Source organism: Muscardinus avellanarius, assembly GCF_963383645.1.
Source record: "Muscardinus avellanarius genome assembly, chromosome: 2".
NCBI lineage: Eukaryota > Metazoa > Chordata > Mammalia > Rodentia > Gliridae > Muscardinus > Muscardinus avellanarius.
Window position 1 is genome coordinate 138592225 of NC_137787.1, and position 22213 is coordinate 138614437.

Genomic DNA, 22213 nt, shown 5'->3' on the forward strand with positions numbered 1-22213 from the left:
AACATTACATCTGGTGCACAAAACCCGGGAGGATTTTTTTTCTCTCTCTCTTTTTTTTTTTTTGTTGTTGTTGCTATATCCCTCCTTCAGCCCTGGGCTTTCTGACCCGACCCTCAATTGGACCTATCACTTTCTTTTAGATTGGGTGCACCCCAGAGTCCTGTGCTGGGCTCCCTGGGTAGCATGCACCCTGGCTGCTCAGGCCCTGCTGCCACTGCTCCAGCTCCACACTCCTGCGCCATTCAGGCCCTGCCACACCACTGCTCTAGTTCCAGAGGTACGCACCCACCAGCCATTCGCCCCAGAGGTCTTTCAGTCAGAGTAAGCTCCCTGCCCTTCCCTTGGTCAGCAGGTTTCATGCCTGGCTTGCAGAACACTTTAATGTCTAGAAGTTCTGTTCAGTTTTGCACAATTGAACCTAAGGACAGAGTCAATAGTTTGTGGTTTGAGTTATTTTCAATTCAACTGCACTTTCTAGATACAAATTCCTTTTAACCCATATACATTTCTGACTCTCGAGCCCTCCATCTTTTCCTTATGTTCATCTGGAGAAAGGACATTAGAAACAGCATCAAAGAAATTTTGTATTCCCATGGATGCTCCTGTGTTGAATATACCATAGCTTAATATTTCTATATGTTGTGTGCATGTATACCTACATACATGTGCATATATGACACATATATTTACTCATTTATATCTTACCTTGCACTGTTCAATCTACTTGAGAGTACTGTTTTCATTTCAGGTGGAACCTTGCTAAAGGATTAAAAGTTATATAATAAGACACCATGTTTTTAGTTCCAAGTAGTTATAATTACTCTTCAATTGTAAACTTATCAATCCTGAAGAACTTACATGTAAGTTATTAGGAGTTTAATACGTGATGCTACCTAATGGTACACTTAATATGATTCTGATAAGTGTTTTAGTCTTATTAAAATGAAATGAATGAGGACTTAGGTACTGTTCTGTACTACTAAACATTAATATGTAGTAACCTTTGTGTACAATTTATTTTAAATGCACACTCACTTTGTTGATAGACATCCTTCTTATCCCATCTAATGACCAGGTAGAAGCAAGGTCAAAGACACTCTATATGGCACAGATGCTCCAGATTATGAACTTCCTGTTATGGAGGTAGACCCAGGGGGTTTTCTACCTCCAGGCCTATATTTTATACTTTATTTGGAGACAGGGTCTCACTAAGTTGCTGAGAGCCTCACTCAGTAGCTGAGGCTGGCTTTGAACCTATGGGATCCTCCTGTCTTAGCCTCCCAAGCTCTGGGATTACAAGCATGAACCACCATGCCTGGCTATAACTCTAATATTTTAGTCCTGCAAATAATGTAATGATTTAGTATTTAACTACAGTAGTAGTGCTAAGTCTTAATGACTATGTGTGTAATTTATTTTAAATTCACCTTCAGTTTCTTAACACACATCCTTCCTATCTCATCTAATGACCACTTAGGAATCATGTCAAAAGCATTCTATTTTAGCCGGGCATGGTGGTGCACGTTTGTAATCCCCACGCTTGGGAGGCTGAAACAGGAGGATCGCACAGGTTCAAAGCCAGCCTCAGCTACTTAGTAAGGCTCTCAGCAACTTAGTGAGGCTCTCAGCAACTTAGTGAGACCCTGTTTCCAAATAAAATATAAAAAAAATGAGTCTGGGAGTATAGCCTGGAGGTAGAAAGCCTCTGGGTTCTACCCCACTACCACCAGAAAAAAAAAAAAAGCACTCTATTTTGCCATGGATGCTCCAGCCTATGAACTTCTCAGCTCTTCCTTTTTCTTTTTTTGAATGTGCATGGGTTCAGGTTTGTATTCGTGTTTTGTATGCATGGATAATAAGTATATCTTTCTATGTATCTCTAGGTTGTTATTGATACATCTTTGTTTATACTATATATGCTATATATATAAAGGCAAATGTGTGTACATATATGTGTGTGTGTCTCACCTTTCATTTGTAGCTTCACCACAGGATGTTGTTATGAATTCATATGCAGGAGCTCTAAAGGATTTAAAAATATATATTGTTAGGCACCACGACTTAACTATTCTTAAATTTTAAGTTCAAATTAGCTGAAATGTCTGTACAACCCATAAAAACTGGTTGACCTTCATCTAAAGTACTGATTTTGAAACCTGTATCTGCTCTTCATAGTAATTTTTTATACTTTTACTAGTACACTATAATTATACATCGTGTTGAGGCTCAAAGTAATAAAAATACTTGCAACATCAGCTGGTGTATTTCCATCCTCATTCCACCCTGCTCCTCCCTCTTCCCTCCCTGTGAGATTGGTGGTGATTCCTTCATATATGAACCTAACATTCCTAGAACTGTTTCCTTTCTCAATCCTCCTTTTCCCTTTTTCCCTTTTGCTACCTATTTTCTATCTTCCACCAATGAAAGAAAACATATGACCTTTGACTTTCTGAGACTGGCTGATCTAACTTAGCATATTCTCTAGTTTTATTCCACTTACCTGCCAAAGACATAATTTTGTTCTTTTTTGTGCCTGAGTAAAAAACTCATTTTACTCATTACCCGTTCTTCTGTCAACAGATACTTAGGTTGGTTCCATAATTTGGCTATTGTGAATTGCTGCCATAAACACGAGTATGTATGTGTTGATATAGCATTCTGGTCTTAGTTCTTCCAGAAAAATAACAAGAAGTGGTATAGCTGGATCATATAGTAATTCCAGTCCTAGTCTTTTTTTATATTGTGGATTGAATCCAGAGGCATTCTACCTCTGAGCTACACCCCCAGTCTTATTTTATTATCTAGTTTGTAACAGGATCTTACTAAGTCTCAACCTGCAATCTTTCTATCTCAGTGTCCCAAGTACTGGGATTGTAGGCATGCACCACTATGCCTGACTCCAGTCTTCGTCTTTTGAGAAAACTCTATACTTATCTTCATAGTGATTGTACTATTTACAATCCCACCAACAGTGTATAATAGTTCTTATTTCCCCACATTCTCATCATCATTTATTACTGTTTGCATTCTTGATGATTGTCATTCTGAGTTAGATAGAATCTCAGTGTAGTTTTGATTTAAATTTCCCTGATAGCTAATTTCATATATTGGTTGGTTATTTTTCTTTTTTTTTTTTTTTTTGAGAAATGTCTATTTAGTTCAATCACTCACTTTTTGATTGGGTTATTTATATTTTTAGTTTTTTTTTTTTTTAGTTCTTTATATACTCTGAAATTTTAGGTATCAGAAGAGTAGCTGATAAAGATTTTCTCCCATTCTGTATGCTCTCTCTTCAGACTCTCAATTGTTTCCTTTGCTGTTGTAGGTTTTTTTTTTTATTTGATACCATCCCATTTATTGATTCCCAGCTTTCTTTCTTGAGCTGTGGAGAAATTCTCTACTAGTACCTAAGTTGTTCTTATGTTTTCTTCTAGTAACTGCAAAGTTTCTGGTCTCGTTTTCAATCTTTGATCCATCTTAAGTTGACTCTTGTGCGGGTGATAGAGTTGCTGTGGCTGGTCTTCCCACACCATGTCTGAAGGTCTCTCTACTTCAGTCTGGTGGTGCAGAACTGTTGTTTCACTTCACTCTTGGAGAGCACAGCTTTGCTGTGGTCTCTTCCAATCTGTCATCTTGTTTGTTACCTCTTTACATGTTTGTTTGTTTCTTCGTTGTTTATTGGCACTGGGAATTGAACCCAGGATCATTCTGCCTCTGAGCTACACCCCCACACTTTTTATTTTTTATTTTGAAACTAGATCTAAGTTGCCGAAGGTCTCCCTCACTTGCTGAGATCCTTAGAAGCGTCAAACTGTCTCAGTCTCCCAAATACTGGGAATATGGGTGTGCGCCACTATTCCAAGTGTAGCCTTGATCTTGATACATTTTAAATGAATATTTTGGCCCAAGGAAATCTTTAATGTCTAGAGATTCATGTTCAGTTTTTCACAAATAAACTTAATAATAATGCCAGCATTTTGTCATTTGAGTTATTTCTAGTTCAACTGTATTTCTAGGCCAAATCCATTTTATCCCATGAACTTTCTCAATTATCTGCTACCTCTAGTTACTCTTTACTTTCACCATCATAAGTATCTTCTCTGAAGTCCCACAGGGTCAAGAAACAGCAAGCCTGAGGCAGCTTGTCTGAGCAATGTTGATGGTGGGTTTGAGTAGGGTGCCAGCCTCACCTGCTCTCACAGCTCTCAAGGGTAAGAAACATTTTGAGAGATGTTCATTCCATCCTTTCTGCTGATGAGTCTACTGCTACCACTTTCATGCTCCAAATAAGATTCTCTCCTACTTTCACTCAATCAGTTTTAGTTTCATAAGTGTTCCTGGTCCTAAATAAGGGTGGCAGTACACTAATTTGAAGAATATCTTATATGATTTATTTTTCTTTCATCCAATATAATCTAAAAAAAGATAAAAAGTGACCTACAGATGTTATAGTGAGAATATTTAGAGACACTGTCAAAACTGTTCTGTATTGCCATAGACTTTCTTGACTATGAACTCACCAAATCTCAATCTCCAACATTCTATATGTGCTTATGTGGGTCCTCACATGTCAATAAATGCATGTGTATGTATATAGTAGTATATATTTATATCTACCTATCTGTAACTATATATCAATATATATATATTTTATACACACATAAATATATGTATTTATATACATGTATATATTATATATCTCACATTTTACTGGTAGCTCCATCACAAGGTACTGATATGAATTCATACTGGGAAGTGCTATAGGATTTAAAAATACATAAAATCAGATACATGGCTTTTTATATTTCACTTAGTTTCAAATTAGTTACAAAGTAATTGACTCTTAATTCATATGTAAATCAGTTATCTGGAAGCTTGTATTATCTGTTCTCCGTGGAAATTTTATATATTTTTAATGAATATCTTAGGCCTGTGGAAAAATTTAATGTCTCAAGATTTCAGATTATCTCTAATACTGAGCCTAAACCCAATGTGAAAACATTTTGTGGTTTATTTCAAATTCAAGTGCAGGCTGTGGATACAAATCTCTTTTAAGTTGTCTTATTTCTTGGTTCTCAGTCCCCTCTACTAACTCCTTAATTTTACCAATGTATTTTCTGTTCTCACAGAGGATGCTGTAGTTTGGATTGGAATGTCCCTCTGGCCCACAAAGCCCATGTGTTAATAGTTTAGTTCTCAGCTTGGTGCTATTGGAAGGTGATAAACATTTTAAGAGGGAAATTCTAGTGGGAGATTTGGGGTCATAGATTATGGAATTCTAGTATCTCCCTCTCCCTCTCCCCCTCCCTCTTGGCTTCCTGGCTGCCCTGAGGTAAGTTGCCTGCTCTACCACACACTCCTTGTCACAATGAGTACCTTAACACAGGCCCAAAAGCAATAGGGCAAACTGACCATGGACTGAAATCTTCAAAACTTCTAGTTAAAATAAACCTTTAAAATAAACCTTTCCTTCCTTTAAGTTAAATATATTGAAGATTTTGTTACAATAACAGAAAACTAAGACACTGTAGACCTGAGGCAGAGGCTCCATCCATTGTGACAATGGATTTAAGTTTGTGACACTAGCATCACATGGTAGCAGAATTCTGGAGGTAGTAAACTCTTCCATTACTGTTAGTTCAATTCTTTTCTGCTGAGGGTTATACTGCTCCCTGTCCACTGCTACCTTATCCATGGTCCAGTAGAACTCTCCCCTTCAAGGCTCATACACAGGAAATCTGTGCTTTTTGAGCATTTCTTCCTACTAACTAAAGGAGAAAACACTACCAGGAAGGATAATTATCACATGCTGTTTTTCTTTTTTATCCAACACATCTAAAAACAATAAGTAACTATATACAGATGCTACAAAGAAAAAATTAAGAAAAAGTATCAATGGCATGCTATATTAGTGGACAAAACATATATACACATCTATAATCACCTAGTTTTCAACAAAGGTGACTAAAACATGCACTGGGAAAAGGACAGTCTCTTCAATAAATGATATGGATAAAACTGAATATCCACATGCTAAAGGACTCTATTGAACTCCTCCCTCTCACCACATACAAAAATCAACTCAGATTAAAAACTTAAATGTCATCCTAAAATATAAAATTATCTGAAAAAATATAAGGGAAATATTTCATAACATTGGGCTAGGATTATTGCATAACACTGGGCTAAGTTCCCCACAAAGGCACAGGCAAAAAAGCAAAATTAGACAAATGGGATTACATAAATAAAAATCTTCTGCACAGCAAAGTAATCAATACCAGCAAAGATACAACCATAGAGAGTAAGAGAAAATATCTGTGAACTATATATCTGGTAAGGGATTAGAATCCAGAATATTTTTTTTTAAAACAATAGCAAGCTCCCATGCTAATCCAATTAAAAATTGGGCAAAAGACCTAAATAGGCATTTCTCAAAAGTAGACATATAAATGACCAATAAGTATTTGAAAAATTGTTAAACATCAACAATCATCATGGAAATTCAAATCAAAATATCATGAGATAGTACCTCACTCCAGTTAGAATGGTTATTACCAAAAAAGACAAAAGATAACAGGTGCTGGTAAGGATACTGGAAAAAGGAACTCTTGTACACTATTGTTGGGAATGTAAATTAGTATAGCCATTATGAGAAACAATATGGAGATTTATAAAAACATTAAAAATAGAATTACCATATAACAGAATACTCCCACTACTCAGGATATTCTAAAGGAAATGAAATCAGTATGTTGAAGAGACATCTATATTCCCATGGCTATTGCAACAATAGTCACAAGAGCCAAGGTATGGAATCAATATAAGTGTCTATCAATTCATGAAAAAATGTGGTATATATAAACAAGATAGTACTATTAAGCCACAAAAGGTGGAATGATGTGGTTTGCAACAGCATGAATGAATCTGGAGGATGTTAAGTGAAACAAGCCTGGTGCAGAAAAATAATGTATTATCTCACTTATATGTACAATTAAAAAAAAGTTAATTTCATAGATGTAGAAAGTAATATAAAGGTTATCAGAGACTAGAGAGAGTAAGAGGTAAGGGAAATGGAGAAAGTTTGATCAATAGATACAAAGCTATAGTAAGACAGGAGGAATAATTTCTGGTACTTTATTGCATAGTAGGGTGACTACAGCCAATAATGACATATTCTGTGTTTCAAAACAGCTAGAAATGGGGATTTAAAAAAATGCTTGACAATAAAATTTAGAGATGACAGATATATTAATTTCCTTGAGGTAATTATTACACAATGTGTACATGTATCAAAGCTTCATAAAATTTTCAAAAAGATACTCTATATTGCTATAAATACTTCTGAGAATCTATCTTATAAATATCAATCTTTATGTCTTTGTTAAGTGTTTTCCTGTGTGTGTACAACATGCATATTGATGGAAGCATATCTATGTTTTTTGTGGGGTTTTTTTGTGTGTGTGTGTGAATGTGTTTGTGTATTCTTTTTTTCTCTTTCTTTATGGTACTAGGGAGTTAACCCAGAGGCATTCTACTTCTAAGATACACCCCAAGTCCTATTTTTTTATTCTTTATTTTGAAACAGGGTCTCATTGAGTTGCAAAGGGCCTCACTAAGTAACTGAGGGTGCCCATGAACTGTGATCCTCCTGTCTCAGCCTCCCAAATACTGGGGTTACAAGCATGTGCCACCACACTCAGCTGTGTATGTGTATTCTTTTATAACTCACTTTTCTTTGGTGGATCTACCACAGGTTACTTCTGTTGGTTCATTTAGATATGGACTAAAGGATTAAAATAGTATAAAATAAGACATGATGTTTAATTCTAAAATTATATTTTCATCAACTACCTAAAATTATTTTATTAATTTTGACTTGGCTTGTCTTTAAATATTCATGTGTATACCACTAATTTGACTTGGTGTATTATTTTTATTAGAAATGAGACTGTATTATAAATTGCCAAACTTACTGGCTTACCACCCCATTTTTACAAAAAATGTATTCAGTGGCCTCCTAGTTGCTTCCACTGCCCCTCATTTTTATTCAATACTCCCCAATTGCCTCAGACACCACTATCTTCCCCCTCAGAGCATACCACCAATTTTTTTTTTTTTTGTGGTACTGGGCTTCCTGGAAACCCTTCTACTTCCGGGCTACACTCCCAGACCTATTTTTATACTTTTTTTTAATTTAGAAACAGGGTCTCTTAAGCCAGCATGGCTGGCTTCGAACCTGCGCAATCCTCTTGTCTCTGCCTCCCAAGCATGGGGATTACAAGCATGCACCACCACGCCCGGCAGCATACCACCAATTTTAGTAATCTATACTATAGCTGGCAATAAGTATGTTAGCCTGTGGAAATAGTAAGACATTTATATTATGTAATTATATCTCTTTTTTTTCCCACTACTGGAGATTGAACCCATGAGAGTTCTGTCTCAACCTAGGTCCCTGGATCATTTTTAAATTTTACTTTGAGATAGGATTTTGCTAAATTACTTAGGTAGGCCTCAAACTTGTGAGCCTCCTGCCTCAGTCTCCTGAGTATCTGGGATTGCAGGATATATTGTATAATTATATCTTAATCTACATATGTAACAAATATTTTTATGACATTTATTTCAAGTTCAATTTCAGTTTGTAGGTCTTTATCTTTCTTATCTAAATTCCTGATTCTGAATTCTCCCTATCACCTCCTTACTTTCACCTGTTACGGTCTTTCCTGCCCAAGATGTATAAGTAAGAATGCACTATGATGAGGGAGAAGTTCCATCCAAAGTGACAATGGGTATGGGGTTGGAACACTAACCTCACAATCGAGCTCCACAAAGTGAGGGAAAGGGCCAGGGTTTCTTAGCATTATTTTCTACCAAGACCCCTCTACTCCCTGCCTTCTACTAATTCCTCCTGGATCCAAGCAGGATTCTCCCTAGTTGACTCTAGTAGATGCTTCTATACAGTAACTAAGGGTGATAGACGTCAGGTGTAAGAAAAATCCATCTATGACTTGTTTCATAATGATTGAAAAGGTAATGGATATCCCATACAGAAGCTTATCATGAAAGGACATTAAGAACAGTTTAAAGGGAAGTCTTTCTTATAATGGATGCTCTTGATCATCAACAACCCAAATCTCAATCCCTCTGAATGTTATTTTTGTGTGTTTGCATATACATATGTGTGTGCATATATATGTATGCACATATATACATATTATATATGTATACATGCATATATATATGTGCATCTTTATTCATTTATATCTTACATTGAATTGATGAGTTTACTTGAGGATTCCAATTCATACTGGGCAGTGCTAAAGGATTAAGAAAGTACATAGTAAGATACCATATAACATCTTGACTTACTTTTTAGTTTAAATTAGTTATAATTATTTTTCAATTTATAAATTGGTTGACCCTTAAATAATTCACCTGTGAAATAGTATTTAGAATTTGATATATCATTTTAGTCCTGTAAATAAAAGTTAATGGGAAGATGGCGACTGAGAAAAGCAGCATTTATGAGCCCTGCTAAAATTCGATCTCTATTGCCACAAAATCAGTGCTTTTCATAGCCAGAAAACTCCATGGGAAGAGAAATAAAAAGTGTAAACACAAGGAACAGAGAAAAAAAGACTAGAAGAACAACCAGAGACCAGAAATGAAGCCCGCAATGCGGCAGCGGGGCCGCACTGGCACCATCTTCCCTCAAAGCACCAGGATCCAGAGAGGAAAGGTAAACAAGATGCAGAAATGAGCAGCTGCAGATCATTCGGGTGTAATTCAGCAGTTATTTCAGTGCAAAGAACATCTAAAACTTCCAGTGGCCAAGCTCATCACGCCTTCCAGGGACTCAGAACAGAGCTCAAAACCAGAAAAGAAATACACCAGCCTCACAACCGAGGGCGTGGCAGCAGCACCATACTGCCAGCAGCGCCAGCCTCACGGCCTATGGCGTGGCAGCGGCGCCATATTGCCAGCAGCAACAGCGAGTTCACCGCACCCTCGACAGCTCCTGATAAACACGCACAATAACCGTGAGTGAAATTGGGCCCCTAAAAGAGCCCAGGGACTTTGATAAACTCCCTGGGTCTGAGATTTTGCAGTCCAACCCAGTGAAGGAGTAGCAGTGGCAGAGATTACCACAGACTCGAGATACAGAGCACCCTAAGTGAAGTTGTAGTGATCCAGGGAAGGCACAAACTTCTGAAATCATGGGAAAGAGGAACAACAATAGAGCAATGAATGCCCACAACCCCATATTATCAGAACCCGATAACACAGAAATTCAGAGATCTCCAGAAGATCAAATCAGGAATATAACTGTTGAAATAATACAGGACCTTCTAAAAGAATTTAGAGAGAGTCTAAAAGACATAAAGGATACAATCATTGAGGTAAAGGCTTCAATTCAAAGTATAAACAATTGATTAGACCACAACAGTCTACATAGAACTATTCCTGATGATGTTGTAGGAAAAAGCTTTTTAACTTCTTAGTTGTAAAATTCAGTATGACAGTGTAGCTCATTGTGTTTTTTAATATCTTAGTTGTGTTGTAATGCATTCTGGATCATAATTCAAAATTCAGATATTACCTTAGCAGAAAGTCTTAGCTGACATTTTTATGACTTCCAAAAAGGTGAAATAGTGATAACAAAAAGGCCAAGTGATCCAGAAATATAATATTTATAAAAGTTGTTGGTTTAGGAGTAGAAAAATCACCATAAATAGTCTATCAGATTTTTTAAAGTTATAGTTACATACCAATAGCATGTTTGGTTTATATATATTTCAAGTACTATAAAATTCTTCCATATGAATTAATTAGAGAATTATTTTTATTTTAAGATTGGGCTCTGAGTGGTTTTGGTTTTCTCCTTAACAGCCCCAGTGGCCACAGATTATCTGATGATTAACAAACATTTATTCTTTTAACTTGATTATTTCCTGTTTAAATGGACTTATTGCCATTGAAACCATGTGCCTACCAATAAGCTATCTGCTATTCAGTTAAAGTTATTTTTAGTTGTTAAGTGTAAATAATAAGCAGCAACCCTACAAGTTATATTAGTTTGAAATATCTACATACAACACAATCTAAAATAAGTCACTCAATTTTATGATATATATATATATATATATATATTTTTTTTTTAAGGGAAAACCTGGATAACCACCACATTTTAAAATTTTTTGTCTTACAGATACAATGAAAGTAACTTACTTGTATTGAATGTGCCTCATACTTCATCTATGTTTACAAGCCAGAGTAGTAACTATTCTTATTTATAAGTTTAATCCGACAAAACCAAGAGTTTAATCTAATAAAATGCTGTAAGTTACATATGTGGCCCTCTTATCTGAAGTTAGTAAAAAGTTTCAGTGACCACATTAAGGATCCTTAAGGTTCTTAAAATGAGTTCTAGACTTCCGGGAAGATGACAACGGAGAAAAGTGGCACTTACAAGTCCCGCTAACAATCGATCTCTATTACCACAAAACCAGCACCTTTCAAAGCCAGAAAACACCACCAGCAAAGAAATAAAAACTGTAAATACAAGAGACAGAGAAAAAGAGGGCTGGAAAAATGAGACACCAGAAAGAAACCAGCCTGAAGTGCCATGGCCACCGCAGCGCAGAGCAACCGGAGCCACTGCGCGGAACAGCCCAAGCGGCTGGAGCAGCCAGAGCCGCGGCACAGAGCATCTGGAGTGGCTGGAGCCATAGCATGGAGCGGCGCAGGCTACATCTTCCCTTGCAGCACCAGGCTCCAGAGAGGAGGGAGACTCAGAACGGAGCTCAAATCCAGAGAGCTCAAATGCCGGCCTTGCGGCCTAGGATGCAGCAGCAGTGCCTTTCTGCTGGCAGCAGCGGCAAGTTCACCGGACGACTCTAGACCAACGCATTCAACCAGCCACCAGGCGCCAGAGAGGAGGGGTGGACAGCGAGCCGAGGTGAGCAGCTGCTGAACAGCCGGGCGGCAGTCAGCAGTTTTTTCAGTGCAAGGAGAGTTTAAAGCTCCCAAGGGCCAGGATCAACACACCACGGAGGGTCTCAGTGGAGCTCAAAACCAGAGAAGAACTATGCCAACCTCACAGCCGAGGGCGTGGCAGTGGTGCAATATTGCCAGCGGCGGCAGCTGCGAATCCACCGAGTCCACTACAGCTCAATCAGCGCACTCAATAGCCATGAGTCAAATTGCGCCCCCTAGGGGAGAAATCCCAGTACTGCACTCCCAGGGACTTGCGCAGATAGTCTCCCTGGGTCAGAGATTTTAGCAGTGCAACCCAGTGGGGGAGTGGCGGTGGCAGAGATAACACACCATAGTCACAACTCCCCGCTGGAGAACGCCCAACTTGGCACCCCCAACAGTCGATCTAAGCAGCCTCCATTGACTCCCTGGGTCTGAGACTTTGTGATACAACCCAGTAAAGGAGTAGTGGTGACTGAGATACCACAGACTCGAGAACCAGAGCACCTTAAGTGAAGTCGTAGTGACCCAGGGAAGAACCCAGAGAAGGCACAAACTTCCTAAATCATGGGAAAGAGAAATAACAATGAAGCAGTGAATGCCCACAACCCCACAACATCAGAATCTGATAACACAGAAATCCAGAGATCTCTAGAAGATCAAATCAGGAAAATAACTTTAGAAATAATAGAGGACTTTCGAAAAGAATTCAGAGAGAGTCAAAAAGAGATAAAGGATGCAATCACTGAAATAAAGGCCTCAATTCAAAGTAAAAACAACAGATTAGACCACATGAAGAATAGAATCTCGCTTCTTGAAGATAATCACTCCAAAATGAATGCATAGTTTCTAATTTAGAAAAAAAAAATCCGACAGCAGGAATCTGACATTGAAGAAATATGGGCCCATTTTAAGAGAGCTAACCTAAGAATAATTGGAAGAGATGAGGGAAAAGGAGGTAAAACCAAAAGGATCAATAATCTCTTCAAGGAAGTAATAGCAGAAAATTTTCAAAACATAGAGCAAGAAGTCGATACACAGGTCCAGGAAACTTATACAACTCCCTTTAGACAGGATGAGAGAAGAGGTTCCCCATGCCACATAATTATCAAAATGACTAATGTGGAAGCCAAGGAGAGAATCTTAAAGGCAACAACAAAAAAAAGGCCACGTGACATTCAGAGGCAAACCAATTAGAATCACTCCAGACTTCCCAAACCAAGTCATGAAAGCCAGAAGGGCATGGAGTAACATATTCCAAACTCTGAAAGAAAACAACTTCCAGCCAAAAATTTCCTACCCAGCAAAACTTTCTATCAAATTAGATGGGGAAATAAGAAGCTTCCATGACAAACAGAAACTGAAGGAATTTATGTCTTCAAAACCAGCGCTAGAGAAAATACTCAATGAGATTAACTGCAAAGAAGAAATGTGTAATACACGCCAGAACCAAAGAAACAAGATTTTCCATCCAGCAGACAACTAAGCAAAAAAGAATAAACAGTATCTCAAACAGAAATAGGATCTTAACATGTTGGGAATTAAAAATTGTCTCTCTATAATCACACTGAATGTAAACGACCTCAACTCCCAATAAAAAGACATAAAGTGGCAAAATGGATTAAAAGCCAGAATCCATCCATCTGCTGCTTACAAGAAACACACCTCACAAGTAAAGATAGGAACGAACTCAAGGTAAAGGGCTGGAGCAAGGTAATCCATGCTAATGGTACTCGAAGACAAGCAGGAGTAGCAACTATGATACCAGACAAGTTAGACTTCAAACCCAAACTTATTAGAAGAGACAAAGAAGGTCACATTTTACTGGTAAAAGGAATAGTCCAGCAAGAGGAAATAACAATAATCAACATCTATGCCCCAAACATAGGGGCAGCTACTTTCATAAATCAAACTCTTTGTGACATGAAGCCACACATAAATCCCAACACAATAATACTGGGAGACTTCAACACACCTCTCACAATACTAGACCGATCTTCCAGACAAAGGGTCAGTAAAGATGTCTCAGAACTAAAGAACACCATTAACCAAATGGACCTTTTGGACACATATAGAATATTTCACCCAACTACAGCAGAGTTTACATTTTTCTCAGCTGCTCATGGAACCTTCTCCAAAATAGATCACATCATGGGACACAAAATGAGCACTAGCAAATTTAAAAAATGTTACATACTTCCCTGTGTCATTTCAGACCATAATGGAATGAAACTAGAAATCAACTATAAGAAGACCCAGAGAAACAACATAAACATGTGGAGACTGAACACCACACTTCTGAATGAAGAATGGGTCATAGAAGATGTAAGAGGTGAAATCAAGAAATTTCTAGAAACAAATGAAAATAAAGAAACAACATATCAAAACCTCTGGGACACTTTGAAGGCAGTATTAAGAGGAAAATTTATAGCACTGAGTGCTCACATAAGAAAAACAGAAAATCTTCAAATAAATAGCCTTATGACACACCTCAAAGCCCTTGAAAAGCAGGAACAATTGAACCCCAAAGCCAGCAGAAGACGGGAAATTATTAAAATTAGAGCAGAAATTAACGAAATAGAGAATAAAAAAAACAACACAGAAAATCAAGAAAACCAAAAGCTGGGTTCTTGAAAAAATTAACAAGATTGATAAACCACTAGCCAACCTAACAAAAAAAAAAAAAAACTTCCTAGATAAATAAAACCTTCCTAAACTGAGTCCAAAAGATATAGAACACTTAAACCAACCAATAACAATCAGAGATTGAAATAGCAATAAAGAGCTTACCATCAAAGAAAAGTCCAGAACCAGATGGTTTCCCAAGTGAATTCTAGAAAACCTTTAAAGAAGAGCTAACCCTAATACTCCTCAAACTATTTCACGAAATAGAAAAAACTGGGATTCTCCCAAAAACATTCTATGAAGCCAACATCACACTAATACCCAAACCGAATAAAGACAGTTCAAGGAAGGAAAACTACAGGCCTATATCTCTGATGAACTTGGATGCAAAACTATTAAACAAAATTCTAGCAACATGCATTCAAAACCACATCAAGAAAATCAAACATCATGACCAGGTAGGGTTCATCCCAGGGATGCAAGGCTGGTTCAATATACAAAAATCAATCCATGTAATTCATCATATACAGAATCAAAGACAAAAATCACATGATCATCTCAATAGACGCTGAAAAAGCATTTGATAAAATTCAACATCCATTTATGATAAAAACACTGCAGAGAATTGGAATAGAAGGAACATATCTCAACATTATTAAGGCAATCTACAATAAGCCCACTGCCAACACCATATTAAATGGGGAAAAACTTCAAGAATTCCCCCTAAAAACTGGAACGAGACAAGGATGTCCACTATCACCACTTCTCTTGAATATAGTACTAGAGACTCTAGCCAGAGCAATAAGGCAAGAAAAGGAAATCAAAGGAGTACAAATAGGAAGAGAAGAACTCAAGCTTTCACTATTTGCAGATGACATGATACTATATTTAGAAAACCCAACAAACTCAACCAAAAGGCTTATAGAACTGATCAACAAATTCAGCAAGGTATCTGGATACAAAATCAATCTTAAAAAATCAGAAGCTTTCCTGTACACCAACCATAAATCCACTGAAAAAGAAATTCAGAAAACACTTCCACTCAGGATCTCCCACAAGAAAATTAAATACCTAGGAATAAACTTGACCAAGGAGGTAAAAGATCTCTACAAAGAAAATTATAAACCACTGAAAAAAGAAATCGAAAAAGATCTTAGAAGATGGAAAGATCTTCCATGTTCATGGATTGGCAGAATAAATATCATTAAAATGGCCATCCTTCCAAAAGTCATCTACAGATTTAACGCAATGCCCATTAAACTACCAAGATCATTCCTCACAGACATAGAAAAATCAGTCCTTAAATTTATCTGGAATAACAAAAAGCCCAGAATAGCCAAGGTAGTTCTCAGCAACAAAAACCACGCAGGAGGAATCACAATACCTGACTTTATACTACAAAGCCATTGTAATAAAAACAGCATGGTATTGGCAAAAGAACAGATATATAGACCAATGGAGCAAAATAGAAGCCCCAGAAACAAGTCCACACACTTTCAGCCAATTGATTTTTGACAAAGGGGCCAAAAACATACACTGGAAAAAAGATAGCCTCTTCAACAAATGGTGTTGGCAAAACTGGTTAGCCATATGCAGAAAATGGAAATTAATCCCACTTTCTCACCCTGTGCAAAAGTCAACTCACGATGGATCAAGGACTTGGATATTAAACCAGAGACCTTGAAGCTCCTTGAAGAGGGCATAGGTCCAACACTACAACACATAGGCACAGATAAACATTTCCTCAACAAGACCCCCAAGGCACAACAAATTAAAAGGCAAATCAATACATGGGATTGCATGAAACTGAAGAGCTTCTGTTCAGCAAAGGAAACTATCAAGAAACTCAATCGAGAGCCAACAGAATGGGAGAAGATTTTTGCCACCTACACCACTGATAGAGGACTAATATCTAGAATATACAGAGAACTCAAGAAACTCAACACTAAGAAAACAAAGCATCCAATAACAAAATGGGCAAATGAACTAAATAGACACTTCACAAAAGAAGAAATTCAAATGGCCAATAAATGCATGAAAAAATGCTCAACATCACTGGCAATCAGAGAGATGCAAATCAAAACTACCCTGAGATTTCACCTAACTCCAACTAGAATGGCAATCATTCAAAACACAAACAACAACAGATGCTGGCGAGGATGTGGAGAAGTGGGAACTCTAAGACATTGTTGGTGGGATTGCAAATTAGTGCAACCACTTTGGAAAACAGTATGGAGAATCCTCAGAAGAATGGGAACAAATCTACCATTTGATCCAGCAATACCACTTCTGGGTATCTACCCAAAAGATAGGAAGCCAAACTACCAAACTAATGCATGTGTATCTATGTTCATAGCTGCACAATTCACCATATTCAAACTATGGAACCAGGCAAGATGTCCATCAACAGATGAATGGATTACAAAACTATGGGATATATACACAATGGAATTTTACTCAGCCATCAAAAAACCTCAATTTTCAGGGAAATGGATGGAACTAGAGGACATTATGCTAAGTGAGATTAGTCAGTCACAAAAAATAAGAAATCGAATGCTTTCCCTAATATGTGAGAGTTAGGGAGAAATGGGTCATAGGAGGAACTCTTGAAAGAGGAAATCCTATAGAGGAGCAAACAAGACAACCTAAAGGAGGATAAAGGAGGGGGAAAGAGGAAAATCTCTAAAACACACAATGTACTTAAACATATCAAAGTCAATCACTAAGCCAAGCAAGGGAGGGAGGGACGGGGAGGGAATGGGGTGGGAATTGGGTAGGGGTTAAATCAGCGATGAGTACATATTTGTACACACAAGTTTTTTACTCCAATATGATGTTTGAATGTAATGCACCAATAAAAAATTTTTTAAAAAGTGAGTTCTAACTTATAATGTACACAGAATATTAAATATACAAAAATACAAATCTTTAATGGATATAATATCAATAGTATGCTACAGTCAATAATAATGCATTATAAAATTTCAACACACCAGTAAATGAATGAATGATTTCTTATTAATATAGATAATTAATATACTATAATACTCTAATTAAAAGGAAAGTGATACAGCAAAATAAAATAATAATGTCAAACAACTTCCTGTATTGCCATGGATATACAGAAGATTAATTTCACAAATATCAATCTCTTTGTTTCACAATTTAATTCCTGTGTGGTGGGTACAGATGTGAGCATGTATAATGATAGGTGTGTGTGTGTGTATGTAGTATATATTTATACATCTATAAATAAACTTCATAAACTAGCAGATATTTAAATGCTTGTGTGTATGTCACTATTTGAGCTTGATATTGCATTTTTATTAGGAATGAGTCTTTATGTTCTAACAATAAATGTCTTAAGTCTGTAGGAAAAATGTTTCTAAATTTAAGTAAAGTAATGTATTATTACCTTAGTCTTAGTACATTAACATCTCTTTTGGTTGCATTTATTTCAGATTTAACTACAGACTATAAGAAAACATCCCTCTTAGTCTACTTAAATTCCTGATTCTTGCTGGGCACGGTGGTGCACACCTGTAATCCCAGTACTTGGGAGGCTGAGACCAAAGGATCACAGGTTCAAGGCTAGCCTCAGCAACTTAGCAAGGCCCACAGCAACTCAGTAAGGCCTGTTTCAAAATAAAAAATAAAATAGGGTTGGGGTGTGGCTCAGAGGTAGAAAGCCCTTGGATTCCATCTTCCATCCCCAGTAACACACACACACACACACACACACACACACACACACACACACACGATTCTTAAATCCACCCCTCGCTTCCTTCCTTGAATCCAACACACTTTTCTTTCCTGTTTATAAGATACAAGTCAAACAGCTGTAGGCCTATATTAGAGGCTTCTGCCAAAATGACAGTGGGTTTAGATTTGAGGTGAGAGACATGTGCAGCTTTATTTAGCACCAATTGTTTTTTTTCCTAAGGGCTCCACTTATGGGTATTATTTTATCCTCGGCTTCAAATAGGATTATCTCCACTTTTGGTCCACTCTAGCAGAGTCTCATGTAGAGAACATGGTAATTTTCTAAGGTTTTGGGTTCTCTTCAACAAAGTGACAAACATACTGACTGGAAGAAGCATCTTGCTCATAACCTGTACCTTTCATACCCAGTTTGATCTAAAAGAGACTAGAAAGTTGTCTATAGTATAGATATAGAATTAGGCATAGTGTCAAAGATGCTCTGTATTGCCAACAATACCTCCAAGAGTAGATACTACAAATCTACAAACGATTTTCAGATTTTGTTTTCTGTGTGTGAATGCATGCATATGTGTGTTCATGCTGATAGTAGTGTGCATGTAAACATGTACACTCATGTATGTATACACATAAACACATATATCCATGTGTGTATACACATAAGTATATATACATATATTATTTTTGTGGTACTGGAGATTGAACCTAGTGGTATTCTACCTCCAAGCTACATCTCCAGCCCTATTTTTAATTCTTTGTTTTGAAACAGGGTCTCACTAAGTTGTGGAGGGCCTCATGATGTAGCTAAGGATGTCTATGAACCTGTGACCTTCCTGTCTCAGCCTCTCAAATACTAAGATTACAAATGTGTGCCAGTATGTCTGGCTAATACATATATTTCAAACAATTAATTTCATCTTAACTTTCGCCAATGGCTCCATCACAGGTTCCTGATGTCAATTCATTTAGGTATGGTATAAAGTATTTTTAAAAGTACATAGCCAGATATTATGTGTAAACATAACATATTTTTAGGTCATATACCTAATTTACTCTGTGAGTTATAAACTGATTGATCTTTATTCATGTAAGTTTTATGGTTATTGTATGTGCGTGTATTAATAAAAAGTACCTATGTCTGTTCATTTATTTAATTATTTTTCTTGTGTGTGTTTGGTACTAGGGATCGGACCCAAGGGATTTCTACCTCTGAGCTACACCCACAGCCCTATTTTTTATTCTTTATTTTGAAACAGGGTCTCACTAAGTAGCTGAGGCTGGCCACAAACCTGTGATCCTCCTATCTCAGCCTCCCAAGTGCAGGAATTACAAGTGTGTGACACTGCGCCCAGCTTTATGTATGTTTACAAATATGTATACATGTCTTCATATATGTGTACATATGGGTGCAAACATGTGTACATGTGTGCATGTACATATATTTGACTCAATTATAACTCACTTTTCATTGATGTATCTACAGACATCTGATGTCCATTCAGCTATGGCCTAAGGCATTAAAAGGTACATAGTCAGATACCTTGGATAAGTATTACTAACTGCTGTACATGGTGGTTCATTCCTGTTATTCCTCTACTTGGGAGGCTGAAACAGGAGGATCATAGCTTCAAGGATAGCTACAGCAAGCAGCTTAGAGAGATTTTCAGGGGGAAAAAAAGTACTTACATTTGTTTTTAAATGTACAAAAAGTACATAAGTCTGCTTATAAACATGTACAAAAAGTACTTATATCCATTTATAGGCAAGTCCATGGGTGTACATATAGGTGCATATATGTATATTGTGTGCATATATATATATATTTATTCATTTATAACTCACTTTTCACAGATGAATCTATGGCCGCCTAGTATCAATTCATTTGGCTGTGGTCTAAGGGATTAAAAAGTACAAAGTCAGATATGATGTGTAACTATTACTAATTTCCAGGCATAGTAGCACATGCCTGTAATTCCAGTACTTGGGATGCTAAAACAGGAGAATTGCAGGTTTGAGGATAGTCTCAGCAACTTAGCGAGACTTTTAGCAACCTAGCTAGATCCTGTTTTAAAACAAAACCTTAAAAGGGCTGGAGGTATATATTAGAGGTAGAATGCCACTGAGTTCAAGCCCCAAATACCCCCCCACACACACATAAACTTTTGGAGTCAAATAATTACTCTTTGAGTTATTAACTTGTTGATCATCAACTATTTATATTACTGCTTCAAATCTGGCATTTTTAAATTATAAATGAGGCTTTATATGGTGGTAGTGAGTATCTTAGGTCCTTGAAAATAGTACCATATCCATATTTAAGTAACTACTACCTTAATTCCAATGTATAACAGCCTTTTGAGGTAGTACAGTTTATAGGTAGACATCCTTCTTACCATCTGGTTATTAAGTCCTGATTCTAAAAATCCTTGTAACACTTCCTTACTTTCACCCATTATGGTTGTCTTCTCTGCCCATAAGATAAGATAAAATAGCTGCTGATGTCAGGCAGAGGCTCCATTTAATGCAATGATGGGTGGGAGTTTGGGGAACAAGCCTTACACAGCAGTAGAGCTTTGGAGGTGAGGGACACACCCGGTGCCTATTATCTTCATTCTTTTCCCTAAAGTTTCCTGTTTCCTGTTCCCTGCTGTCTTCTCACTGATCGAAATAGGATTCTTTTCTCCCTTCACTCAATCTAGGATAGTTTCATACACAGGCATTCCAAAAATTTCCTTAGGATTTGGAGGGAAGCCTTCTATTTCCCTCTACAACAAAGGGACATAAGTAAAAAACAAAAACTATTTCAATGGTATGCTAGAATCAGAGCATTGGTACTGGTGGTGATGTCACAGATTTGCAGAGCATGGAGATAAACAATGACCTTATTTAAAAAAAAGGGGGGGGCACAGCTGGGCGTGGTGGCGCATGTTTGTAATCCCTGCCCTTGGGAGGTAGAGACTGGAGGATCACGTGGGTTCAAAGCCAGCTGATGGCTTAGGAGACCCTGTTTCCAAATAAAAAGTATAAAATAGGTCTGGGAATGTAGCCCGGAGATAGAAGAGCCCCAGTACCACCAAAAAAAAAAAAAAAAAAAAAAAAAAAAAAAAAAAAAAAAAAAAAAACCAGCAACAACAACAACAACAACAAAAAAAAAACAGAATCAAAATGCATTAAAACTTAATTTTAAGGCCCCAAACTACAAATCTACTGGAAGTAAATAGTAAATGTAGTGCAAATTCTTCAGATTATTAGCCTGGACCAAAGGGTTTTTTTTTTTTAATGATCCCAGTAATACAGGCAAAAAACCCAAATATTGACAAATGGAATTATATCAAACTAAAATGCTTCTATATAAAAAATGAAACAATCGACAAATCAAAGAGGCAAACTATAGAATGGGAGAAAATATTTTCAAACTATTCATCTAACAAGAGATTAATTTCTAGAATTTATAAGGCACTAAACTCAAAAGTAATAATAGTAGTAATATTAATATAATAATAATTTTGACTCAATAAAAATATATGAATGCCCTGTATAGACATTTCACAAAAGAGGACATATGAGTAGTCATTAAGTATAAAATATGTTCAGTATCACCAATCATAAAGGAAATGCAAATCAAAACACAATAAAATATGCCGCTCCAGTTAGAACAACTATTATCAGAAAGATGAAAAATAACAGATGCTGGCAAGGATGTGGAGAAGTGGGAACATTCATGGTGAGAAGGCAAATTAGTACAGCCATAAAGGAAAATTGTATGGAGGTTCCTGCCTCAAAAGAGTTAGAAACAGAAACATCATATTATCCATCAATCCCACTCTTGGCTCTATACCCAAAAGAACTGAAATCAATGTACTGCAGGACATCTGCACTTGCATGT